Source organism: Triticum dicoccoides, chromosome 2B, assembly GCF_002162155.2.
Source record: "Triticum dicoccoides isolate Atlit2015 ecotype Zavitan chromosome 2B, WEW_v2.0, whole genome shotgun sequence".
Taxonomy (NCBI): Eukaryota; Viridiplantae; Streptophyta; class Magnoliopsida; order Poales; family Poaceae; genus Triticum; species Triticum dicoccoides.
Genome location: NC_041383.1, coordinates 16,717,539 through 16,726,484, shown reverse-complemented (window position 1 = coordinate 16,726,484; position 8,946 = coordinate 16,717,539). Strand labels below are relative to the sequence as shown.

The 8,946-nt window shown below is 49.5% G+C and overlaps 1 pseudogene; it reads left to right on the top strand.

Annotated features, from left to right (window-relative positions):
- Positions 1-2,370: 2,370 nt before the first annotated feature.
- Positions 2,371-3,557, top strand: LOC119360249 (annotated as a pseudogene).
- Positions 3,558-8,946: the final 5,389 nt, after the last annotated feature.

Below are 8,946 nucleotides of genomic sequence, written 5' to 3'. Positions count from 1 at the left end.
GGCTCTCCGCCCCTGCGTAAGCAGTCGTACACACGCGCATACACTCATCTCTATAAACGCACACACGCACACCCTACTCCTATGAGCACCTTCGAGAAATTGAGCCGGCATATCATCTTGAGATTTACGAAGTCAACGTAGACACCTCATCGTCGACGGGAACGTCTCCTCCCACTGAAAGCGAATCGCCGAAAATCCTGAAATAAATCCAAAAATAATGCGAGCACCAGGACATGAACCCTGGTGGGCTGGGCTAGGGATACAACTGTCCCTCTAAGCATCCAAACAAGTTGGTTCGCCAAGGCGACACGGGTTCAAACAGTTAGCTTAATTTGGGGTGAGGAGGCCAAAAAGATTTCACGTGAGCCCTCGCTTAGATTGCAGGAGTTAAGTTTATAAAAAGTTCTTAGGAAGTGAAGTTAAAGTTCAAGTAGGGAGTTAATAAAGTTCAAGCTACTAAAAATTATATTTGGATTTTAGTTAACAAAAATGTGTTCAAACGTATCCAGGACTGATCTTGTTCTAAAGGGCTTGGCGCCACGAGTTCAAATATGTAAAAAGTTTTTAAAATGAAATATTGATGTTAAATATATGAACCATTTAAATGTCAAAAAAAAAAGAGAAGTGGTGGAGTTAGAGGAGCGAAGAGAGATAATATAGGCATGCATGTGTTGATGCAAGACATGCATGTGTCAATCTGTGCAAGAGAGAGAAAAACCATGCACATCATCAAGTCATGGTTAATCGGTGTGAGCGGTTTTTCCCGGGGTAAATTTAGTTAATCCAGCAACTTGCACCTGAGCTACCTGATACCAAATTGGTAGGAGCTAGGGACTGCCGGGTCTTGGCCGAAGATTGTAGGGGAAGGGGGGAGGCGGGCGAGGACATGACCACAGCGGCCGGCATGCTGGCGCCGTCTCGCGCGGGAGGAGGGGCGGCAACGATGGGAGAGGAGGCGGCTAGGTTAGGGTTCCGGCTCCTCAGGGAGTCGGGCAATAGATTATGTCTTATTGCTTAATTCCAAACGGGTGTCTTACAACTGTTTATATAATCTCGATGCTAATAAAAATAAGATAACTTGGGCTAAGGCCGGCCTCCTCCGACTATAAGTGACGCCGGTCATAATAGCAGCCCGCAACAAACAGACAGTGTGAAGATCACAACGAGGAATAAAAAGTGCCATTGATGGACACACTTGTACATACTAACGATCCTCTTCCTCAGCGCCGACACACTGCACAGCGCCACCTTCTGCACCTGCTCCCTCTGCTCCATGGCTTCCTGGAATAAAAATTTGCATCATCGATTCAGTTCAGAGTTCATTGCCACCCATCTGAAATTCTGAATATCTAAACACAATCCTCGCCGAGGGAGCTGAGCTTCCCTGGCACCAGCACCCGAGCGGCCGATGAGGGGGCCACTTGGAGGACGCGGCGGTGTTGCCGGCGTACTCGTCGGAGACCGGCGAGGAGGGCGCCTTCACCCTGGGCCTCTTGCTCATGCTCGGCACGGCCGTGTAGCTCATCTTGCACTTCTCCTGAACACACACAAGCAATTTAGCTTCAGTTGAGCTCAACTTCAAAAGGCATGAAAAACAAGTTCAGTTCAGGTGTGCAGATAGAGAACATACAGGTGGGAAGGGGCTCCTTTTGGGGATCTTGTACGGCGGCCGAGGAGGGTCGCCCCGGTCGGCGACGAATCTCCGTTTGTGGGTGAGCCTGTGCATGAAGCTGGTGCTCCTACTGACGGAGGCCAAGCTACGCTCCTGCGACGACCGCTCCTTGGCGGGCGTACTCTCCTTGAAGCTTAGAGCGATCGGCCTGATGACCTTCGGCGACGCGAGCACCCCGGCACCCCCTGCGCCACTACGGTTCTCGGGGAACCAGAAGATCCTCTTGAGCGCAGCGGGCTCCTTGGGGGGCTCGAGGGTGCCGCGGACGAGCGGGTGGCGGCCAGGGATGGGCCTGGCGCCGACGAGGATGGGGAAGGGGGAGCCCGGGTCGAGGCGGTCGATATGCAGGAACTGGCCGAGGCTGAGCTTGTTGGTGAGGACGAGGTCGGCCTACGTCGGGGGCAGCATGGCGTAGATGTAGCGGGACGAGTCGGAGACCTTGACGTTGAACCAGCCATGTTTGGGAAACAGGTCCACCTCGTTCATGTCCGACGGCACGATTTCCGTCACCTGCAGCACCGCCGTCCGGTGCTCGCCGACGGGCTTGGCGGTGTCGGTCTTCATCCCGTCAAGGAGCTTCAGTAACACGCCCGCTAACAGCGTCGCCATGGCTGGCTGCCGGCGATCTGATCTGGCGCGTTTCTTTCTTTTCTTTCTTGCCAGATCAGACCGCTGGCAGCCATCCATGGCGACTGTAATCGGGCGTGCTGCTGAAGCTCCTTGACGGGATGAAGACCGGCACCGCCAAGCCCGTCGGCGAGCACCGGACAGCGGTGTTGCAGGTGACGGAAATCGTGTCGTCGGACATGGACGAGGTGGGCCTATTTCCCAAACACGGCTGGTTCGACGTCAAGGTCTCCGACTCCTCCCACTACATCTACACCACGCTGCTCCCGGCGCAGGCCGACCTCGTCCTGGCCAACAAGGTCAGCCTCGGCCAGTTCCTGCACATCGACCGCCTCGACCCGGGCTCCCCCTTCCCCATCCTCGTCGGCGTCAGGCCCATCCCCGGTCGCCACCCGCTCGTCCGCGGCACCCCCGAGCCCCCCAAGGAGCCCGCTGCGCTCAAGAGGGTCTTCTGGTTCCTCGAGAACTATAGCAGCGCAGGGGGTGCCGGGGGCTCGCGTCACCGAAGGTCATCAGGCCGATCGCTCTAAGCTTCAAGGAGAGGACGCCCGTCAAGGAGTGGCCCTCGCAGGCGCACAGCTCGGCCTCCATCAGGAAGAGCACCAGCTTCATGCCCAGGTTCACCCACAAACAGACATTCGTCGCCGACCGGGGCGACCCTCCTCGGCCGCCGTGCAAGATCCCAAAACGAGCCCCTTCCGACATGTATGTTCTCTATCTGCAACTTGAACTGAACTTGTTTTTCATGGCTTCTAAAGTTGAGCTGAACTAAAGTTAAATTGTTTGTGTGTGTTCAGGAGAAGAGCACGATGAGTTGCACGGTCGTGCCGACCATGAGCAGGAGGCCCAGGGTGGAGGCGCCCTTCTCGCCGGTCTCGACGACTACGTCGGCAATACCGCCACATCCTCCAAGAGGGCCCCCTCGTTGGCCGCTCGGTGCCGGTGCCAGGGAAGCTCAGCTCCCTCGGCGAAGAGTGTGTTTATATATTCAGAATTTCAGATGGGTGGCAATGAACTTTGAGCTGAACCGATGATGCAAATTTTTGTTTCAGGAAGCCATGGAGCAGAGGGAGCAGGTGCAGAAGGTGGCGCTGTGCAGTGTGTCAGCGCTGAGGAAGAAGATCGTTAGTATGTACAAGTGTGTCCATCAATGGCGCTTTTCATTCCTCATTGTGATCTTCACACAGTCTGTTTGCTGCGGGCTGCTGCTATGACCGGCGTTACTTATAGCTGGAGGAGGCCCAATGGGCGCGTCTAGTTAGGGGCTTAGCCCATGTTATCTTATTTTTATTAGCATTAAGATTATATAAACAATTGTAAGGCACCCGTTTGGAGTTAAGCAATAAGACATAATCTATTGACCAGCTCCTTGAGGAGTCGGAACCCTAACCTAGCCGCCTCCTCTCCCATCGTTGCCGCCTCTCCTCCCGCGCGAGACGGCGCCAGCACACCGGCCGCCGCGGTCACGTCCTCGCCCGCCTCCCTCCTTCCCCTACAATCTCTGGCCAAGACCTGGTATGGCCCTAGCTCCTACCAATTTGGTATCAGGTAGCTCAGGTGCAAGTTGCTGGATTAACGCTCATACTAATTAACGGCTCCAACCAACAGTTCATTTTTAGTTAATTTTTTCTTCTTATTCTCAAGGCAAATTTAGGCCTTCTCGTTCCTCTAAATCATGGTGATTTCTTTTTATTTAGTAACTAGTAAATGTGCCCATGCGTTGCAACGGGACAAAAATATCACAGTCTTACAGTTAAGTTAGTAGCTCAGACATCAAATCTCTTGATCAATGCTTAGCATGAATTTCTCTAAACCATGTATCTATTTTGCATCTAAGATGGCAGGGAACAGTGATTGATTCAACTCCCGTGATTCATTTTCTGTGATGCAACAAGAAATAGAGTAATGCTCTCATATTCAGATTGTTCAAAGGGCAATCAGCATGGAGTTCATCACTCAAAAAACAATCATAGTGAACGATTATAATATTCTTAATAGTGAAGTTTTCGTTTCTCGTCTTTACTTAAATCATCTACTCATCTGGAAAAGCTAATTAGTGTATGTGTGAAGAAAATATTTACTTGCAGATATGAAAGATTTGGTGCTTCCTTAATGAAAAATCTATTGCGAACCCGCATTGCTTGACCAAGAAACGAAAACAGGAGAAACATGAGATTCTTTTGGGAATTATCTCAGACATTTGCTTGGCAACTTGAACATACACATACTACCTGAGCCTTCTTTTGGTTCAAAACACAAGCAAAGCTCAAGTTTTACATATCAAACTGCACCAATGGTACTGAATGTTTTAAAACCCGATGCCGAATAAATTAGTACGTAGGCACCAAATTATAATGGGGTTGGTGTACAGATCATCAATGAGAACATACCAAGATATAGTACATGGAAGTCAATGCATTGGGTATTACTGACCTTCTTAAACTGCAGTACGTACATCCTGAATTTCAAAACGTTGAGTATTTTGCTTGCTCCTGAGAAGGTAAAACCGACATAAAACTGATTACCATCCTGCAATGATTAAAACCAAAAGTGCCAGGTCCCAGCTAATTACCATGCTAAAATGTAAAAAAAAAAACTAAAACTCGAAAGCAACTGATTTCAAGTTCAGCACCCAAGCATACCCCTTTTGGTCGGCCTCCCAACATCGAGGATAAGTAGTAGAAAGCAATGTTCAGAAGGGCTTCATTTTTCCACAATAGGCATGCAAATTAACCACCCTTCCCGTGAAAGGATCATCCCTTGGTGAACCTTGCCTTCCCTCCAGTAGGTTGGCAAAGCACAGTTCGTCAGCCAAAAGTCTGACAGTGGCTGAACAGTCATATTCCATGATAAAAAAAATAGTAAGTTGGATTTTGTGATGTAAGAGAGATAATCAACAATTATATCATAATTCCATGAAGTCCACTTAGCAGTGCTTAGGTTCGACTTTCAGATTAGTAATACACACACACACATTATGTTATGTCAAGAAGGTGTGAAGCAACACTAATGATCACATCTAAAGTGGTTCCCAAAAATCAAGAGTGGACATCTATGCTCATAGTCTTAGTTACAGTAGTAATTTTTCACTGAATTAACATGCATTTGCGAAGAGATGCTAATCATCCATGTGGCCATTCTCTGCAACATAGATGTATATATTTAGTGAGCGTAATAGACTAAGTCCAATAGGCGAGAGACACTGCACCAAATCTATTTTCTTTCCGGGGAACAAACTGCACTGACTCTAAATTGAACTCTTCTAAATTCATCTCGCCTTCACCACAAAGCTCCAAAAGATAAAAAGGAATTAGCCAAACGTTGAAAAAGTCACTAAATATGTGAGCTAGATGAGAATAAACAGATGAAGCAGCAATGATCAATAATAAACACTTGGACAGGGAATGAACTACCCCTACTGAATTAGCTGAGGTGCAGCACCGTGACCTTGCAACAACAGCCCACGTGGAGGCGACCCGGCTTGCATTCCCGATCCACAACGGTTACGGGCAGACGCTGCTCCTACTGGAGGATTCTCCAATCGATTCCAGGCTTGGCAGTAGCACCTTTATGAATGTAACTCTCAACTGCTTGAATGTGTCGCTGGTGGCAGCCTCTTCTCGACTGCTCCTGCAAGGATGTCCTGCTGAACCCCCAGACTCCTTGCTGGGCCCACCACCTTCATGCCTTATAAAATCAATCATAGGACATATGTTAGTGATCCTAAAAGATTAACATTACGGCCCTCAAGCAAGTTAGTTATCAATCATGTGTCAAGCGTATAACACATTATTTCCTCGAGGTCGCTAGAACTGAATTTAACAGTATGAATAGCAAAGATATATAGATTGTTTCTGATGATCATCACAATACAACCAACCAAACAAATAAAACATCTCTCTGATGAAGAAATTACGGGAAATTAGCAGTATGATTCTATCTACATCAATCTACCTGAAGGCATAGGTTACAGCAAGCAACTGCAGAATATTCAAAATCATATCAAACTCATGCTCTTTACAAAATTCAATTAAAAACAGAAACATAACAGACATGTTGCATTTATCTTCACATGTGACCGCAAATTGTACAACGGCGTACCCCAGGTGGAGCGCAGGTGGTCGGCATTACAACCATGTTTGTAGAAAAGCAAGATTGGATGCTTTCGGTAAGATGATTTCAATCACCGAAGTTTGCAACTCAGATGTGGCTTCCGTAGAGGGGTTCAAGGTCTTTTATGTGGCAAAGGAAGGCAATTCAGGTGGTTCATGTCCGGCACGACTTGATGTCGTGCTCAAGTAGTTCTTCTGATCTGAGTCTGCACGGGGTGGTTGCCACACCCCACCTATCCCCCAAAATGTGCTTCTCTCGCACGCGCCACTGCCACTCGGCATCTCACAAATACGACAGCAGGAGGTTTGAAGTACTGCTTACTCTTCATTATCTCAAAAATCTTCTGCCTCTTCTGCTTAGTCTCCACCCAAATTACCACTTCTCTAATTGATTTGTTTGGTTTACCTAGGTTCCCACAAGAAATACTCCATGTATCAATCATGGTGTAAGACAGAGTTTGACAATTTCTCAATGTGCTGTTGCTGAAAACATCATGACGTGTGGACATGAGAGCGTGCGAAAGATCTGCATGGCCTAATCTCTGAATCCTCTCTCTAGCAAGCTGTCCACTTCATCCAAAACAAACACAGAAACATCTGTAATTAAGGTCGACATTGTATGCAGAGGCCGGGGCTTCCCTGCCGCTGGTTCCCCGTCCTCCGCGACCAACAACACCACAATAGCCAGGCCGTCGAGCTGCGCTACACCCGGTGCATCAGCACAGCAGCCCGCTGTCCATCGCGGCGTTCGGGTCGAGCAGGGGCGGCGGCGCGGCCGACCATGACGTGCGGCGACGGGGAATTCAACCAAACTGGTGGTCCCGGACACAGGGGAAAGGAGGGGAGGCGCTGGGGAGCTAGAGTCTTGAGAGAGGAAGGCGCACCCGTGGTGGTCATCGGTGGTAGAGGTTGCCGTGGTGGCGGCGCAAAGGGCGGCGGCGACGCGGGAGGGAGTCAGGGTCATAGGCATTCTGGTTTGTCTTCGCGGCACCATATATAGTAGCATGAGCGGGGGAGCTGCCAACGGCCGCGGCGTCGGTGGCGGCGCGGGCGACGGGGGAGGGTGGCGGCACGGGCGACCGGGGGAGGGTGGAGGTCGAGATGGGATCGGGAGGTAGGGTGAGTTTTTTTCTTTTACCTCGTCCATATACCGGTTCGGTTGACTTATATACGGACGGCGCTGGAACCCTAGCCGCCGCCAGGAGACCCAATCTTCCAGCGCCGTCCTCCGGTGGCTCCTCTCCGCCGGCGACCTCGGTCGTCGGTGGTGAGGGGGGCCGCCGGATCCACGCGTGTGTATCGTTTTTACTCTCTCGTAGTTTAGAATTTTAGACTGTTCATCGTCTTCGTTTCGGCGGCAACGATGACAGTATTGAATAAAGATTCTTCGGATCCTTTCTTGACAAGGCCATCGGCCCTATGGTTGGGGATGGATTTGGAAACCAGTCTGTTCAAGCAAGGATGGCGTGGCGGCGGCGGCATCCTCGTGGTGGACCTGTGTCCTCGGGCTCCGCCGTTGCGACGACGTTTGCTCCAGCGTCGACGCGAAGCTTGGGAGGTAGTCCAGGAGCGGATGCAGATTGTGGTCTGCATCGACGACATCTGGAAGACGGAACATGTGCTGGGTTCGTGGTTCGTGGATGGCGGGTATGGTTTCCTTCTGCGACGTCTTAGTCGCGGTGGGGTGCCAGATCTGGAGTTCGATGGCGTGTCCGGGGTGTTGCCCCAGTCTGATTCGTTCAACGGTAAAGGCTTCACTTTTGGTGAGCCACCTTGGAGGTCCGCAAAGCTGCATATCAGCGATGGAGCCGCGTCGAGTTCGTGGATGGCAGGTATGGTTTCTTCGGTGGCTGCTGTTGTGGTGCCGGAGGCAGGTGATGGGCGTTGGTGTCAAGCTCAGAGATGTTCTGCTAGCTTTTCAGTTTTGTCATGTCGGTCCTTACGTGACTTGTACTTTAATCTTTATGATATGAATGAGACACGTATTACCATGCAAAAAAAATCACTAAATATAAAACAAATACCTCATAAAATGAATCATCTTTAATTGAAGAAAATTTTGCTTGTAGTTTTGTGCAAATTTGGATAATACAAATTTACAGAAAATTAGCATCGTCAACTAGGTACAAACAGAGACATAGCATTGTCAGCTAGGTACAGCCGTATAGATTGATTCTTTATGTACGTCATTACTAACATCCAATTAAGTCGGAACCCATCATTTATAGCTACAAGGAAGAAAATTCGTGAATTCTAAACAAAAGCAAAAACGCAGAGAGGATTCGCATGTCTTGTGAAAAAACAAAAATGTCTCGGCTGAATCAAAGTCGGATGCTCTACTGTTGTTCCTTTTTCTCCGCAGCATTCAGCTCTCCTCTTCTTCTATGTCATCAGCTTGGCCTTCTTCTCCACCTCCATCATCACACTGGCGGGCGCCCGTCTCCAGCATCGCCTCCATCATCCCCTAAGCTCCTCTGTTTTCCTTTCCTTCCCTAGTTTCTTCCCCTTCCCCTGCATCGATGTAAAATTACATAT